The sequence below is a fragment of the Lontra canadensis genome, unplaced genomic scaffold, assembly GCF_010015895.1.
Source record: "Lontra canadensis isolate GAN:19392208 unplaced genomic scaffold, GSC_riverotter_1.0 scaffold38, whole genome shotgun sequence".
Lineage (NCBI taxonomy): Eukaryota > Metazoa > Chordata > Mammalia > Carnivora > Mustelidae > Lontra > Lontra canadensis.
Window position 1 is genome coordinate 12,328,973 of NW_022631032.1, and position 18,670 is coordinate 12,347,642.

The 18,670-nt window shown below is 39.1% G+C and overlaps 1 protein-coding gene across 2 annotated transcripts in view; it reads right to left on the minus strand.

The window, feature by feature from the left end:
* The window catches only part of PPP2R3A (protein phosphatase 2 regulatory subunit B''alpha), a 213,593-nt gene extending 204,886 nt beyond the window's left edge, over window positions 1-8,707 (minus strand). Inside the window, exon 1 of one of the 2 annotated variants that reach the window (XM_032869638.1) lies at window positions 8,565-8,707. The gene's annotated coding sequence lies outside the window, so the exon portion shown is untranslated. Of the gene's footprint in view, window positions 1-7,985; window positions 8,081-8,564 lie in introns of those variants that run through there. The other variant, XM_032869639.1, reaches the window with a different exon arrangement.
* Window positions 8,708-18,670: the final 9,963 nt, after the last annotated feature.

Sequence of the window (18,670 nt, forward strand, 5' to 3'; positions counted from 1 at the left end):
TACACGGTTGGTGGGAATGCAAGTTGGTGCAGCCACTTTGGAAAACAGTGTGGAGATTCCTTAAGAAATTAAAAATAGAGCTTCCTTAATGACCCTGCAATTGCACTACTGGGTATTTACCCCAAAGATACAGATGTAGTGAAAAGAAGGGCCATCTGTACCCCAATGTTCATAGCAGCAATGGCCACGGTCGCCAAACTGTGGAAAGAACCAAGATGCCCTTCCATGGACGAATGGATAAGGAAGATGTGGTCCATATACACTATGGAGTATTATGCCTCCATCAGAAAGGATGAATACCCAACTTTTGTATCAACATGGACAGGACTGGAAGAGATTATGCTGAGTGAAATAAGTCAAGCAGAGCGAGTCAATTATTATATGGTTTCACTTATTTGTGGAGCATAAGAAATAACATGGAAGACATGGGGAGATGGAGAGGAGAAGGGAGTTGGGGGAAACTGGAGGGGGAGATGAACCATGAGAGACTATGGACTCTGAAAAACAATCTGAGGGTTTTGGAGGGGTGGGAGGTTGGGGGATCCAGGTGGTGGGTATTATGGAGGGCATGTATTGCATGGAGCACTGGGTGTGGTGCACAAACAATGAATTCTGGCACACTGAAAAGAAATTAAAAAAATAAAAAAATTATATATAAAAAAAAGATTCTCCCTCTCCTCCTTCTTCCCTCTCTTGCTCTCACTCTCTCACTCTTTAAAAAAAACAACAAACAGAAAATAACAAGAATTGACAAGGATGTTGAGAAACTTCAGAACATTGCTGGTGGAAATGTACAATACTGCAGATGCTATATAAAACAGTTTGATGGTTTCTCAAAAAGTTAAACATAGAATTACCTATGACTCAGCAATTCCACTCCTATGTGTGTACACAAAAGAACTAAAACAGGTATTCAAGCAAAAAATTATACATGAATGCTCTTAGTAGCACTATCTACAATGGCCAAATGAATAAACAACCCAAATATCTATCAATTGGTGAATGGATAAACAAAATATAGTATATCCATACAATTGAATCATTACTCAATCAAAGAAAGGAAAGATAATTTTTTAAAATTATTTTTATTAACATATAATGTATTATTTGCCCCATGGGTACAGGTCTGTGAATCATCAGGTTTACATATTTCACAGCACTCACCGTATCACATACCCTCCCCAATGTCCATAACCCAACCACCTTCTCCATACCCCCTTCCCCCAGCAACCCTCAGTTTGTTTTGTGAGATTGAGTCTCCAATGGTTTGTCTCCTTCCCGACCCCATCTTGTTTCATTTTTTTCTTCCCTACCCCCCAACCCCCTACCCGGCCTCTCAAATTCCTCATATCAGGGAGATCATATGATAATTGTGAAAGGAATGATTATTATTCAAAGAAAGGAACACATGCTACAATATGAATGAACCTTGCACAAATTATGCTAAGTGACAAAAGCCAGTCACAGTATGTCACATTTGTGTGATGCCACTTATATAAAATGCCCAGAATAGGCAACTCCACAGAGACAGAAGCAGATTGGTGGTTTTCAGGAAATAGGGGGAGAGAGGAATAGAGAGTGACTGTTTAATGGGTACCGGGTTTCCTTCTGGGGTGACAAAAATAGTCTGCAATTAATGGTAATGCTTACACAACACTGTGAATGTACTGAGAGTCCTGAATTGTATACTTCAGGTTAAACTGATTAATTTAATGTTATGTGAACTTTAATTCAATTAAAAAAAATCACACAGCTGACATTTAACAAATCAAGATTTGGCACCCAAGAACTGACTGCAAATCATCTGCCCACTCAAAATATCCTATTTCCTCTACAAACCAAAGAAGCTTTGGCCCACCTTGCAATTAACTTTTCCCTCTGTCTACCACAATCCAAGTATGGTACCTAACTTTATTTATGATGGCAAAATTCCTATAATTGCCCAAGCACACAAAAGTTTCTAAATAAAATATTTCTTATCATAGACTCTCAGTATAAACCTTTGTAGACCAAGGGCTTTTACTTATGTCATAAAGGCATCCTTCATACAGAAGTTAATCATCATCCACCTAATGGATGAACTACTAGCAGCTATGAAGACTAATCCCTCACAGGATTACACTCTTACTTTCGGAAAAAAGTACAGCAATGGGGCTTATGTCTTCAACTGATAAACTCCATTCCTCAGTAATAAATCCTTGGCATTTTCCAACCCCTATGGTATCTATAGATCACAACTCTTTAAACCTCCTACGCTAGCTAGGTTAAGGTTGTCAATGAGGCAGAGATGGATAGGAGACAGATCAGTAGAGGCCATGTGCGTGTGACAACCCACTCTGCACAGCCACTCTAATCCAATCTCCTAGGTAATTGCATTCCAACATTTACACAACCTTTTGGAAACCAGTGTGTTCGTGTTCTCTTCTCTTTGAGCTCCGTGAGGGTCTCCTCCAACTTGTATCCATACCTTTTAATCAGCATCAGTGATAAAGATTTCAAAGTATGAGAAATTTTACATATATGCAGCTGGAAAACCAGCTATAATATAAAGTTAAAGCAGCTGCAAAAAACTGCTCTTGGGAATCTGAAAGCTAGAGATACATATTCCCTGACAGAGCCAAGTATTCCATTTTCAACATGACAACAATCTGATCTTTGTTCACAGTTTAATGGGAGGATGATGTCAGGGTCACTGGAGCCCTGCTGGCCTTTAGGAGCCCTAAGGCTTTTCAGATCAGAAAGAGACTAAGGGCCTAATCACTAACATCTGAGTCTCAAAGGTCCTGGCAAAATATCTCCTCAATGGAAAGCAAAAAGTCTCCAAAACAAATACAAGCAAGACCCCTCTGAAATGGGGGAGAAGGGTAATCAGGCACCACTAAGTTACCTCCTTCAAGAGTTAGAAGCATTTGGGTAACCAACACAGACTGCACCTACCATACATATAAGACACCTGACCTTCCCTCATCACTCCCCTTTTAGGGTAAATTCAAAAGATTTCCCCAACATTTATCCTTTCCATTTCCTTACTTTCTACCCACTTCAATCTGGTTTCTGCCTTTTCCAATCTAAAATGGTTTTGCTGAGGTCAACGATTCTATCTTGCTAAACTAACTGATCATTTTCAATCTACAGCTTCACTTGATAACTCTTCTCTTTTTTAAAAATGCCTTTTATGACACAACTTAAACTGGAATTAGATTCTAAAGTAAACACCTAAGACAAATATCAAGCATAGTTTAAATTACTCTTGAATCCTTTAAATGGCCCATTAAATAAAGCAAAGCTGTTTTTTGTATACATTAACTCTAGGCAGTAATGAGCAGCATATACATATACAGGTATACGCAAAACAAACAGTAAGTATACATGCGAAATCAACTTCTCTTTCATCTAATTAAAAACATCTTCAAGTGTATTAGGTTAAGTTTGCATACCTTAAGCAAGATCCCACTCCACTGTACCTTTCTGACCACTTCTCATCCCTTATCCTGGAGCGACCCTCCTTTACTCAACTTTGAAACACTGGGTCTGAGCTCTCTCTCTTCTATTAATCTCTGTCAATGGTCTCAACTTCCACTGCTCAGTGGAATCACCTGAAGAGTTTTTTTTTTTTTTTTTAAATCCCAGGCTTTAATTTAGACCAAGTAAACAAAAACATACATTTCTGGTGTGGGTATTAGCAAGAGTAATTTTAAATTATCCAGTATTTCCAATGTGCAGCCAAGATGAGAATCCCTGTTCTGTTCTCTTTTCCTAGAACAGGGATTCCACACTCAAATGCCTACAGGGTCAGAGAAATAAAAAAAAAAGCAAGCCAGGGGCGCCTGCATGGCTCAGTGGGTTAAAGCCTCCACCTTCGGCTCAGGTCATGATCCCAGGATCCTGAAATCAAGTCCCGCATCGGGCTCTCTGCTCAGCAAGGAGCCTTCTTCCTCCTTTCTTTCTTTTGCCTCTCCGCCTACTTGTGATATCTCTCTCTGTCAAATAAATAAATAAAATCTTAAAAAAAAAAAAAAAGCAAGCCAGGTATAAGTTTTAGGGAGTGGTGGACTCTGCTGAACTAGAAAGCAGCTGGGATCAGTGTTGACTTAGCTCCAACCAACTGTTGCCATACAGGAAAGCCAGCTCAGTAGTGCTACATCTTCTCATTATTAAAAAGACCCAAATCTAGATTTTCATGGGAAATCTTCAGATTTTAAATTATTGGCAACTAAAAATTAAACAACAAAAAACACTCCATGGGAAAAACAAAACACATGTGTAAGCCAGATTCAGCTGTGGGCTACAGATTCCCAAAGTGCTCTGAGTAATTCCATCCACACCCCTCAATTCACACTTAAATATGGGTCCCCAGTTCAGTCCACTCCTTTCGGCTATGGATTTGAATTACCATAGCTTATGTTATTCTCCACCCAGAGGTCTCACCAGTCCCAAAGTGAACTATGATTTATACCCACTTCAAAACTATTTACCTTTCTAGTGTTCTCTACCTCAGATAACAGCCACAACATTCACCTGGTTGGGCAAGCCTGGGAGTCATCCTACTCATTTCTCCCTCAATCATTAAGTCCTTTCAAATAAGATTCTTAATATCTCCTTTATCCATCTCCATCTCCTCTGCTACCACCATGGTCCCGGCTACAATCTTTTCTCTTCTACCTCTCCATTGTATGTTAGTTGGCTCAAATGCCATTATAAAATACCATAGCCTGGATTGCTTAAACAACAGAAATGTAATTTTCTCACGGTTCTGGAGGGCAGATGTCCCAGATCAAGGTCTAACAAAGTCAGTTTCTCTTCCTGGCTTGCAGATAGCCACCTTCTAACTGTGCTCACATGGCCTTTCCAACCTCCTCTACTTATAAAACCACCAATTCCATTGAGTTGGGGCCCCACCCTTTTGACCCTGTTTAACCCTAATTACCTACCAAAGATTCTATTTCCATGTTTAGTCACTAGGGGTAAGGGATTCAAAATTCAATTGTGGGAGGACAAAATGCAGTCTATAGCACTCAGTAACCTTAATTAGGGTCAGTTGTTTCCCACAAGCACCCATTTCTCTCCAAACCATTCTCTTCAACATGACCATATTGATCTTTTTACAAAACAGTATTTATGTGTATATGTACATAGTAATTCCATTTCCAGGAATTTATCCTATGGATATTTTCACACACATGAACTGACATATGCCTGTACTATTCCTTATAGTAAATTATTAGAAAAAATTTAAATGTTCACCAATAAAGGAATGGTTAAATAATCTGTGGTATATCCATACAAGGAATACTATAAGGTCATTCAAAAGAATAAGGAAACTATATATTGAAATGGAAAGGTTTCCAAGACATTGTTGCAAACAAAAATACTGTGTACAGGGGCGCCTGGTTGCTCAGTCATTAAGCATCTGCCTTTGGCTCAGGTCATGGTCCCAAGGGTCCTGGGATCAAGCCCTATGTCAGGCTGAGCAGGGAGCCTATTTTTCCCTCTCCCCGCTGCTCATGCGCACTCTTGCTCAAATAAATAAAGTCTCAAAAAAAAAAAAAAGTGCGTACAGAATGCTACCATTTGTGTAAACAACAGCAGGAACTAAGAATATGCATTTGCTTGAATGCTGACAAAAAAATGTCTAGAACAATACACAAAACTAGTACTAGTGGTTATCCCTTTTTAAAAAGTGTGGGGAAAACAGCAGCTGGGGAGGAAAGTAGGATCCAATACAGACATTCTAATTTAATGGGCCATGCCCTAGTACTGTTTTAAGGTCCTCTTGTGATTCCGATGAATAGGCTGGACTGAGAACTGCTGCTCAAAGAAAGCCTTTACCAACTTTTCCAGATTCATTTTGTATCATCCTGCCCCTACCACTCTCCACGTTCCAGCCACATTGGCCTCTGTGTTCCCAGAAAAGGTCCTATTCCTTCTGCCTGATATATTATTGTCCTCCTATGCTTCACTTTATAACTTCTATTAACCTTCAATGTCCCCCTCACCTTAAAGGTCATTTCCCAAGGAAACCTTTCCTAGTTCCCAAACTAGGTCAGGACCCTTGTTTTATGTACTCAGAATGCTCTGTACTTCTCCTAGGATTTATCAAAATTGCAATGAGGTATCGGTATCATTATTGGTGTGTGTGTGTCACTCTCTTTGGAAATAATGTTCATGAGTACAAAGACCATACCAGCTCTTTTTACCACTATATTTCCAGAACTAAACTAGTACCTGGCTGGCAAAGTATGCTCTTCCTCAGATATTTGGTAAATAAATGAACGACTCCTCTGCCCTCAAGCTTAGGACAGCAGAGAAAATCAACACATAACCAAATGAAGACAACGCAGGGTCACCGATGTTAATTAAGGCAACAGTCTACTTAGGACAGTGGTTCTCAACTGGGGTGATTTTGGCTCTCTCAGAGGACATCTGGCAATATCTGGAGGCATTTTTGATTGTCACTACTGTGTACATTGTGTGACTATTTGCTATAATTGTGTATGGGGGGAGGTACTAGTGGTATATATTTAGGAGAGGTCAGGAATGCTGCTAAACATCCTGTGATGACCAGGATAGCCCTCCCAAACAATGAATTACCTGGTCCAAAATGTCAATAGTACTATAGATGAAAACGCCTAATTTAAAGAGTGGTAAAACTCAAAAGGGTGATCAACTCTACTCCAGGTGGTGGGGTTTTTTTTGGGGGGGGTAAGGTGTGTGGGGGGAAGATGTTAAGAAAAGCTTTAGCTGTGTACTGAAAGGTGGCAGGGGCTAAATCAGTGGAGACTGATCAGGTAATGAGAGTTTAAAAGCAAAGTTATGGTTTGCTTTTAACAAGTGCCCCCCTCAAGTACTCCATACTCTGAAATTTCTCAGATCCTTTACTCTCTTCTTGATGAAACGAAACTTTCATTCTCTTAGGGCAGTGGGTTTAGCTAAACATTAAGGTAAAATTAATTCAGATTAAGATAAAGTCAGATACCCCTTCACTGTCCAGAATGTTAACTACATTTTAAAATATGCAAATACTTAAGAACACAAATAAATCTTTGATTAATATTCAGGTTGTTAGTGGATACAACTATTTTTTACCTCAACAGCCAGGTTGGTCCTGATAAAGACTTATTCAAAGCTTTCTGTTTTTTGAAAAAAACTTTACTTTGTTTGCCCTGTCCTCAATTTGAGTTCTCAGACTTATAAAAGATCCAAGTTTTCCCCACAGCATCTCAAGTTCTTCTGTCAGAGAAGACAGGAGAGCCGTGTGGATGCAATAAATGTTAACAGATTTTATGTATAAATTAGGAGTAGTCTATAGATTTTTAAAAGGCTTTCACTAAAAGTCATGGATATTTCTGAGAGGAATGAAACTGAGATAGTTTTAATGGTACCATCAAGAAAGAAAATGATGTTTTACTACCACACAAACCTGCTGCCTACTGAGCAGGATGCACATGCCCTGACCTAGTACAGCAATTTTTAGGGTCTCAGCAGTGGGTGCTCTGTTTACAAGAAACTGAGGCCTGAGACTAATAATGAACAAAGAAAAATGCCTGGCACCAAAGGTTTGAGGGGATGCTTTGTACATAAATGATCTGAGAAGGAGCACTTCTTCAGATTTTGGAAGGCACTACAAACCACTCTTTTTTGCTTACGTGTTAAGAATTTTTATTTCGTGTTTTCAGGCCATTTCCTAATAAGAAAATACATTATAATTTACAAACAGCAATTTATCCTCCCTTACATTTGCTGACCACTAAAACTGGGTAAAATTTCCTTAAGCTTCACCAGAGTTGAGGGATTGGGAATAATGCGAGCACAACAGAGTTCAGATGCAACATCAACTCCAAGCCCGGCCAGCTGGTTTCCATCGAAAGGTCCCCCGAGAGAAAGCCCCTCCGAGGCGGCGGCCAGGGTCGGCGCGGGAGAGACCCACTGAGGCGGCCCGGAGGCGGCCGCACGGCAGGGCCAGGGTGTGCCCGGCCTCCGTTTACCTTTGTTTCAGGTACTCCTGCTTTCAGCCAGGCCGGGGATCCCGCCCGAGGCCCCGAGCTGGTGACACATCCTTCTTTGGCCAAGTCGGGCTGAGGCCGGGCAGGGGGCGGGGAAGGAAAATAAAGCCTCAGCGCCTAACGACGTGACTCTCAGTTCTTCCAAAACGTTGGCATTTGTTTTTCTGCCAAGCTTTCCTGTTAACAAGTTCCCGAGGGCTGTGCGGGCGAACTGGCCTGGGAGCCCCCAAAGTGGGAGGGGTAGGGCCGTCCCCCGCCTTCTCTGCTCGGTGGGTGCCCCCGAGGCAGGCGGTTTCCACACCTCCCGGGAAGATACTGCCCGGGACCCAGCAGGGCGTGCACTGGAGCCCGCGCCGCCCCAAACCCCGACTCCCACCGCTCTGCCGCTGGCCCAGCTCCGCGAGGCCCCTCTGGCCCCGCTGGCCAGGCCGGTCCCCGCCCCCAGGCCCCGGCCCCGCCCGCTCGGGCCTCCGCGCACCGCCCCCCGGCCTCGCCACCACCCTCCGGCAGGGCCGGGGGCGCCCTGGCTCCAGGCCGCGCGGCGGGCGTCCCCGCGCCTACCTCAGCGCCCGCGGCTCCTCCTCCGGCTGCTGCCCCGGCTCGCGGACGGCGCTTGCCACCAGAGCCTCCGGCGGCGCGGAATCTGGGAGGCGAGTGCGGCGTGTGAAGAGCTGAGGCCCGAACGCGCCCCGCCCAGCCGCCCGCCCGTCACCTCCTCCCCCCACTCCCCCTTATGCCCACCCTCCGCCGCGCGCTCGGCGCCCCGCCCCGCCCCGCCCTCCAGGCTCCGCCCACCCCACCGCCGGGTGTCTGGAAGGGGACCGCCAGGGGCGCTGTGAGAGCCGCGATGTCCGCCGCCCGTGGGGTCTTTGGTATGGCGGCCCTATGGTGTCGTGATTTGTGGCGCTTACAACCGTTTCTTGGATACGAATCTCCTGTTTGGTTTTGTTACTACTGTGATTTTATTGTCATTGTCATTTTGTAATCGTTGTAATTGTTATCTTCATTAGTTCTTTTACCCTCCTGGAGCTGACCGGATGGTTCCCTTGAGGGGGGAGATGGCAGACACGCAGCCTTCGCTACTGGCCAATACACCTGGTCACTCCGATACTCCCAGTGGCCCGCACCTGTGCCACATTTCCTTGTGAAGTGAACAAGTTGTGTGACTTTTGAAGTAAGATTTATTTTTAACTGTTATTGTGACATTTAAGAAAAATACAGAAAGCCAAACTCAAAGCACAACTACATGAATTATTCTGACACACACCCTTATAACCACTCCCCAGATTTAACACTATGTAAAGTGGGTGAAGACAAAAGCTCATCAGCAGGGAAGACACAAGCTGGGAATGGCGTCCCAAAATTCTCCTCCTGGTGACTACCACAGGAAGTCAAAGGCCACCTGCCCATAATCATGCCCTCTCCAAGAACAAACAGAAATTTCCCCATAATTAGAAACCTCCAATCAGGATGTATTTGTAAAATTCTTAATTAAAAATCTTAATCAATAAATACATAAGCATATGAATAACTTAATAAATAAGTCAGTCAGGAGATTGAACAGTATGAGTAGGAAGCCTAGGAGCCAAGGGTTAGGTTTTCCATGAGGAGAGGTTCTGGTCACCTGGGCTGTCCTCACTCTGTATCACCAGCACCAAGGACAGCATGGAATAGGTGCTGTGTGTATTTTTATATTGCCAAAAAAACCCAGACTTTGCTTACTGAAAATTTCATCTAAGTTCAATTTTTCCAATAGCTAATCTGATGTGCTCTGTGAGATGCCTGGATGTCTTGGGAAGAAGCCATAATGCTTTAAACTTTATTCTGCTTTCCAGTTTAAAAAAAAAAAACCCTTTTAAATGCATTATGGTATCATATTGAAGACTTAGAGCAGTACTGTGAGAAAGGCAGGGCAGGACAGAGGACTTTGCAAAGGTCACAGTGCAATGCATACCTGTAAGAAGAGGAAGTACACAGTGAACTATAAAACAGTTTCAGTATTGCTGATCCTGCCAGTCACTGTTGGATTCCTAGTTTGTCTTGACAGTTTTATTGCCCTAGTTTTTCTGTAAGGATTCCTTTGGTTCCTTTGCCATGCATTTATATGCAATATGACTTGAATTTATAAAGGACAGAGCACCTAACAGGACACTTGATTTAATAGGGTAGAGTCAGCCTCCCTGTCATGGGCATTTTGGTGAACTGGGGCTAGAGAGCTGCCAATTTGTTTCCATTTATTGAGCACCCTTGCTCTGTGGTTGGTGGTGGGAATATAAAGAACAGAAAATTAATAAGACAATTTTTGCTCTCAAGGGTTTATAGCCAATTAGGGAGAAAGATTTGGAGATAAATGAGGGTTTAATTAATTTGGACAGTAGGGGAACAGTCCTGAGCACAATTAATTCTATTAGGAGTAGGGAGAGGATAGAGCAAGGTTTCTCAAATAACAGAACATCTGATTTTTTTTAAATTGTGGGAAAATAACAAATGTTATAAAAGTAAAGGGAATAATATAATGAACTACTATGTAGTCATTACTCAGTTTCAGTAGTTATCATTCCTTGGCCAATTTGTTCTATCTGAACCTCATCTTTTCTTTCCCTCCTTGGATTATTTTGAAGCAATTCGTAAGCAGTATATTATTGCACCCATAAATACTTTACTATGTGTCTCTAAACAATAGTCTATTTTTGATAACAACCACAAAATCATTATAATATCTTTTAATATCTTTAAAAATGAACAATTTCTTAACTTCTAGTCAGTGTTCAAATTTTCCCAATTTTCTTATTAATGTTTTATATAGTTCATTCCTTCAAGTCAGGATCCAAACAAAGTACTCGCTTTGCATTTGGTTAAAATCTCTTAAGCTCTTTTCTTTCCTTGCACTTTATATGTTGACAAAATTGATTGCTTGTCCTGTGGTGTCTCTCACATTCTGTACTTTACTGATGTTAACATGTTTCTCTATCCCTTTTCTTCTCATAAACTGATAGTAGAACTAGAGATTTGGTCATATTTAATAAAATACACCCATAATAAAAGTTACTTGTTCAAAATCAGATGCAGAACTTTCATAGATGTTAGAATTGGCAGACAAGGACATGAAAACAGTTACTGTTAACTATATTCCAAAAGTTTAAAAAGTTAAAGAGACATGAGAGATATAAAAAAAGGAGACAAATTGTAATTCTAAAGATGAAGGCTATAGTGTCTGAATAAAAGTGCACTGCATAGGATTAATGGCAAAATAGACATTGCCAAAGAAAAGGTTAGCAATCTTGAAGTCATACCGAAAGGCAGAAACTGGTTTAAAGAGACAACACAAGAAGCTGCTTATGAGGAATGCACTTTAAATGCATAGATACCAATAGGTTAAAGGCAAAAGAATAGAAAGAGATTCACTGTGCTAACAAAAGGAAACTAGTCAAAAGAGAATATTTCAGATAAAGAATATTATAAGGAGTAAATACAGTCATTTTGTATTAAAAGGGGTCAATTCATTTAGAGGATATAACGATTGTGTTTATGCGTTTAATAATTCATGAAGGAAAATAGATAGGAGCAAAGAGAAATAGACAAATCTACAATCAATAATTGTAGATTTCAGTACCTTCCTTCCATAATTGATAGGACAAGTCGCAGAAAATCAGCAGATAGAAAAGACTTGAATAACACTATCAAGCGACTTCACTTAATTCACATTTGTAGGACATTTCTTCCAATAACAGAATTCACATACTTGCCAGCTGCACACAAAATATTTATCAAGATAGACCAGATTTTGTGTCCTGAAACAAATCTCAATAAATTTAAAAGAATTCAAGTCATACAAAGTATGGCCTCTGACCACAATGGAATTACATTAGAAAACAAAAACATCTAGAATTCAGCATATTCAATTCTCCTTCCCTAATTCCCCAACCTGTTCCTTGTCACTTGTTCCTTTCTTATCTTAGGTTGAGGTCCCAATATCCACTCAGTTATTTAGGCCAGAGATTCTTAATACCTCTTGCTCCCTCATATCTCTCTTATGGAAAAAATCCCCAAGTTTTGATTTTTCTTTTCAAATTGTTTCTCAAATCTGATTGTTCATCTCTGCCTCTATTACCGCTTTCTCTGTTATTGGTAGTTCAGGTGATCACCATGTCTCTTTGTAGGCACGTACAAGCCACCTAACTGGTCTCTCTGCCTCCCATCTTGTCCCCTTTAACTCACTCTCAATGTGTGGCCGAATGTAGTGAACAGTGTGTCACACTCTTGGAGTTTCCCAGCACCTGTTACATAGCTTTCCTTTATTTTGGGGGAATCTCTACTGTTAGGAGTCCTGACTTTCAAGGTGGAAGCCAGAAATCACTTTCCCCATATCCTTTGTAGCTGGGGTGGGGGTGGAGGTAGGTAACCTAGGCTCACTCAGATATACCACACAAGATTTTAACTAATAAGACCACAACATGAAGAAGCAGGACATCCACAACACAAGAAAGTTGTTGCATATCTGTGCAAGAGACTCCAAAGATACTTTCTCCCATAGGGATAATGTGGGTATTCTGGGAATTCTGGAAAGTCTGAAGTTTGTGTTGGATTTTCTTTTTCTTTTTGTTTACTCCTTCCCTCCTTCCTTCTCTCCTTCCTTCCTTCCCACGTCCCTTCTTATAACAGCTTTTTTTTTTTTTTTACATACCATATAATTCACCTATTCAAAATCTACAATTTAATAGTTTTGGTATATTCACAGAGATGCATAATCATAATCACAGTAAATTTTAGAATATTTTCATCAACCCCGAAGGAAACTCCACACTGTTAAGCCACTCTTGTTTCTGCCCATCCTCCCTCCTGGCCATAGGCAACCAAACTGATTTACTTTCTGTTTGATAAGTATTCTGGACATTTCATATAAACAGAATCATACAGCATTTGCATTTTTTATCTGGCTTCTTTCATATATGTGGCATAATATTTTCAGCATTCATCCATGTTGTGTACTGATTTGTGTATCAGTACTTTATTCCTTTTTATTGCTGAATAATATTCTATTGTATGGCCATGCTATAGTTCATTTATTCATTTACCTCCTAATGGCCATCTGGGTTGCTTCCAGTTTTTGTTACCACAAATAAGACTACTATGAACATCCACGTGTAAGTTTTTGTATAGATATATGCCTTTATATCTCTTGGTTATAAATCTAGCAGTGGAATTGCTGGGTCATATGGTAACTCTGTATATAAAGTGTTTAATTTTCTTTGCTTCAATGTCAGTGAGCTGGTTTCTGTGAGAACCAGAATGTGGGAGAAGTTGATTCTTTGTTCCATCATTTGAGTTTTTTATGTAAAAGACGAGCTTTTGTATACTGAAAGAAAAAAACCCCAAAATGTATAAAGCTACTTTTGTTTAATAAACGTCAAATTTATTAAAGGTATCCAGTTTTAAAATCTAGTTTTCCTTAGACCTTTAAGTTTAAACTTTATGGTCTTATTTATAAATGTATCCAACTATAATGTAAAATTAGCTTATAAATATGGAAGATTAAGTTTTCTAAACATTTAGTATTAACTCAGCAAAATTCTTAGATTTTTCAAATACAGCTACAAATGTAGTAATTTTGATTCTTTAAAGCACTTCAAACATTCAAAAAGTAAGCTTACAATTCAAAAAAACCCAATATTCCTAAGCCCCTCGACTCTATTTACAAACCTAATAACTCAGAAGTTATAGATTTAGTACCTCAGATTCCCTAAAAAATTCAAACACAGTTTACAAACATAATCAATTCAACTTTTACATGTCTCAAATTGAAATCCCCAATCTACTGTCAATTAAACCCTTTAAACATTTAAAATGAAAATCACAAGTCTAAATTCAACATTTCAAGTACTCCACCTGTCAAATAAAATACATCCAAATTGCCAAGGGGATTAAAAAATAACTTATTCTAGAACTCAACACAAAAGGTGTTAAATCTTAGGTTTGAGTCACTTCATCACTCTTATTTAGAGATTATAAGATTGGCTGTTAAGTTCAGCAAAAGTGAGGAATCATAAGTAATAGTTCATACACAGTTCAACATTTTCAGTTAAATATTTAGCAGATATAAGTGTTTAGTTTAGAATCTAATTAGAAAATTGGGCCAAAGACATGAATAGACACTTCACCAAAAAGAATATGCAGGTGATAAATAAGTACATGAAAAATGTTCAATATTATTAACCATTAGAGAAATGAAAATTTAAACAACAATGACATATCACTTTCAGATAAATGAAAAATATGTTCATACAAAAACCTGTATACAAATGTTTCTTGTAGCTTTTTTCCATAATGGCCCTGAAATGGAAATAATCTAGATATCCTTCAACAGGTGAATGGCCAAATAAACTGCGGAACAGCCATAACATGGGCTAGTACTTATCAACACATAGGAACAAAGTAATGATACACACAACTTCAATGACTCTCCGGAGAATTAGACTGAGACCAGTGGCTTCCAGGAGCTGGGGTTAGGGGAAAGGTATGGAGGGATTGAGTACAAAGGAGTAGCACAAGGGAATTTTGAGGGGTGATAGAGATATTCTCTATCTTGATCATGGTAGTGGTGGTTGTATGTCTGCAAGTGTTCTCAAAACTCATAGGACTGTACACCCTACACTCAAAAGGGTGTATTTTGTTGTATGTAAATTATAACTTTTTTAAAAACATGAAAAATTTCAACAAATGGTTTTCTAGCAATTGGACACCCAAAGACAAAGAAAGAAATTTTCACTGCTGAGTTTGAGATTTCTTTATATATTCTAGATACAAATCCTTTGTCAAATATGTGGTTTGCAAGTATTTTCTCCCACTCTCTAGTAGTTTGTGTTTTCATTATCTTAATAGTTTTTGCGAAGCAAAAGTTTCTAATTTTGATGAGGTTCAGTTTATCAATTTTTCCTTTTATGGATCATGTCTTGGTGTTAAATCAAAGAACTATTTGCCTAGTCCTAGATTCTGAAGATTTCCTACTTTTTTTTTTGTAAAAGTTTTACAGTTTTACATTTTACATTACATCCATGATTCATTTGAGTTAATTTTTTACAAAAATACATTAGGTTTATGTTGATTTCCTTCCATCCTTCTATCCTTCCTTCCTTCCTTCCTTCCTTCCTTTCTTCCTTTCTTCCTTCTTTCCTTTTCTTTCTTTGCCTTTGGATGTCCAATTGCTATAGAACCATTTGTCAAAAATGGTTATCCTTCCTCTATTGACTAGCTTTTGAACGTTTGTCAAAAATCAGTTGGGCATTCAATATCAAGTAGTATACCTGATCCCCAGATTGTGGTTTCTAATACCATTCTCTAGTAAAAGGAATAAGTCTCCTTAGAGAAATGGTTTATCCTAGAACTAGGGAAGAAAACATAAGATGATCCAGGAGCACTTTGTAGTATCAGAAAGTAAGGAAGTGATTAAAGAAAAACCAAAAACACATGGATGAGAGTATGTCAGAGGTGAACAGAGCCCAACTAGAAGAGCACCTAATGACCAGGGTTAGAAAAATTTGAACAAAAAATAAATAAGGTAAAATTAGTTTATAGTCTAGGCTACCAAATAACTACCCATAAACCCTACTGAGATAAATGATTGAATAATAAATAAATAGGAGAGAATAGACAAATCTCCCACTCAGAATTCCAAATGATTGATGCACATACTTTGTCCTCAAGAAGAGGAATATAAATCCCTACTCCTTAAGTGTGGGCTGTGCATAGTGACTTTCTTCCAAAGATTATAGTCTGAAAACAGGGGAAAAGTACCTTTATAGTAGAGAAATCTGACAAAGACTACCTCAGCCCAACTCAACATCAAAATCATAAATCATGTTGATAAATATTGACTCTTAAAATGATATGATAAAAATGGCACTTTACTTCTGTAATCTTCCTTCCAATAACCCATCACTCCAGTCTTACCATGAGAAAAAAATCAGACACATTCCAAAAGTGGGGCATCCTACAAAGTATATGACCAGTACTCCGCAAAGCTGTCAATGTCATGAAAAAAGAAAAGTCTGAGAAATTGTTGTAGATAAGAGAAGACTAAGGAGACATGAAAATTAAAAATAAAGCGAATCTGAATACACTATGACTATTAATTATAATGTATCAAAATTTATTGCTTAATTATAATAGATACACTATATCAATATGTTAATAATGAGGGATACTGGATGCAGTAAGTGGGAACTTGTACTATCTGCTTGATTTTTACTATAACTCAAAAACTACTTAAAAATAAGTCTGTTTTTAAAAAATCATTTGGGCATATTTGCATGGCTCCGTTTTCTCTACTCTGTTCCACTGATCCATTTGACTATTCCTTTGCCAGTAACAAACTGTTTTGATTACTGTGTGGTATTGTCAGAGAGATAGCTATCTAGTGGGCCTTAATAACTGGATGGGTTTAGAAGGGCCTGGGTGGCTCAGTTGGTGAAGTGTCCAACTCTTGATCTCAGTTCAGGCCTTGATCTCAGGGTCATGAGTTCAAGCCCCCTACATTTAAAACAAACAAATAAACAAATAAATAAAATAATTGGGTGGGTTTTGCCCTATTTTTAATTGAGTTGTTTATTTTCTTATTATTGTGTTTTGAGAAGGTGCCAATGTACTAGAGAGAAGTCCACTGGCTGCAAGTGTTCAGCGTGCCTTAAGTCCAGTTGGTAGGTTTTACAGAAGGAGTGGAGAAGGTTAGTTAATTAAATAATTTAAGTGAAAATTGGTTATAAAAGCTTCTATTATTTTTATTTCTAGTTTTCTTCCCAGAGTGGAAAGGATGCTTACCCAACTGAATTATCATTAGTTACCTGGAGAAGATGTAAGAATATTATATATTTATAATTTGAGTTATTTGTTAGCAGTTAGGGCACTGGGCTCTGGATCAAGGTTCACCATCCAGAATTATTCCTCCTGAACTACACTCTGACAAGCTGGATCACTTCTTATATAGCTGGGCTTTTTACCAAAAGAATCCCTAAATATATGGCTTTCAGCTGGAATGTAATTTGTTTCATTACTTAGTGAATTGCATAGTCGGTAAGCATACCTAAGGTTGCATCTTGACCTCTCTCCCCCTTTCTTCCCCCAAACCTTTTTCAAACATGCTTGGATTTGGGTTGATAGGATTCTGCACTGCACACCGCCCCCACCTCCCACCCCCTGCCAAAACTAGTCTGCAACCGCCTAAGAAAGAGGTTTTAATGTTTTTGTGTCCATAGTCTCCTTTGGCAGTTTGATGAAACCTATGAATCTCTTCTTAGAATAATGTTTTAAAATATATTTCATAAAATACATAGGATCACAAAGGAAACCAACTATTGAAATATAGTTATCAAAAATATATGTTTCTTTGTTAACAGATTAAATATCAAGATCTCATGACAAATTTATTTACTATCATAATTTGACAGTAGTGGTGATCCAAAATAATATTTCAAGATATTTGCAACAACCATAAATATTATTAATTGAAAATACCTATAAATTCTACTAGTTACAAAGTTATCAGTAGTACCAAGACTGCTGTGGTTTATTGCCTCCATTTATAATTGAAGGAAATGCTACATTTTCAGTTACAGTTTAGTGAAAATAAAGATGTGATTTTTTTTCTCCATCTGAGTTTATAGCGTGATGGAATTTCATTTCTGTAGTGAGATTCTTTATGCTTTTTGCATTTTTTAAAACTTGTCTCATCAACTACCATTTTCTGTTCATTTTATTAATCCCTCTGGGACGAATATTAGAAGGAAATTGAAGGAAGTGAGGGAAATTGGTGAGTAGAGACTTGACTCCTGGAATATCAGTCGCCTGTCAGCCCATCCCCCTTCTGTAACTCACACACTTATTTCTCTGCCTCCCAAGCCCAGCCAGCTGTTGTAAGCAACTCCCCAACTGTGAAAACCAGCCTTAGTCCCAGAGGGTGTGGAATCTGCATTGGTTTTGTGGCTTTATCTGCTGTATCTGCCCACAGCTAGCTGTTTTCTTTTCCATTTTTTTTTTTTTTTTTGGAGGGGACGTTAATGATGACTTTTTATTTATTTATCTAATTTAACTTAATTTTTATTTATTTATTTATAAATTTTTATTGTGTTACGTTGTTTCCTTTTTCTTTTGATCCTGACATTTGTCATGTTGGAAAAGTGTTTTGCTTCACACATCCTGAATCTGGGCAGGCCCTTTGGCGTGTGTGAGAATTCACATTGTTTCCTTATTCCAACCTCTATAGATCCTTGAAGGCAAAGTAGAACCACACATTTAAATATTACCAATAAAGCAGAATATTAAGACTTGGTATAGAAAATGAGCACTCCAGGATATAAACAATGTGTTCCCAGCATTGTGAAGCTAAACAATAAAGGCGATTATTTTACTAAAGTGAGAACAACTGGTTAGCCTCTGCAACATTCTTCTCTCTTCAGTTCCAATGCCTGGCGACAGGCAGTTTAGTGGGACTCTCAGTGGTGAGTACAAGAAGTGTTTTCTGCCTTTGGTGGCGGGGCTGTTTTTACCGTGCCTTTCTTGCCCTGGCACTCTTGTTCATTTCTGCATTAGAGGTGGAGGGTAGAGATGTTCTAGTTCTCTTGACGAGTTCCCAGGGGACTGGGAGTGGACTGGATTCTGGCCAGGGCCATTTATTT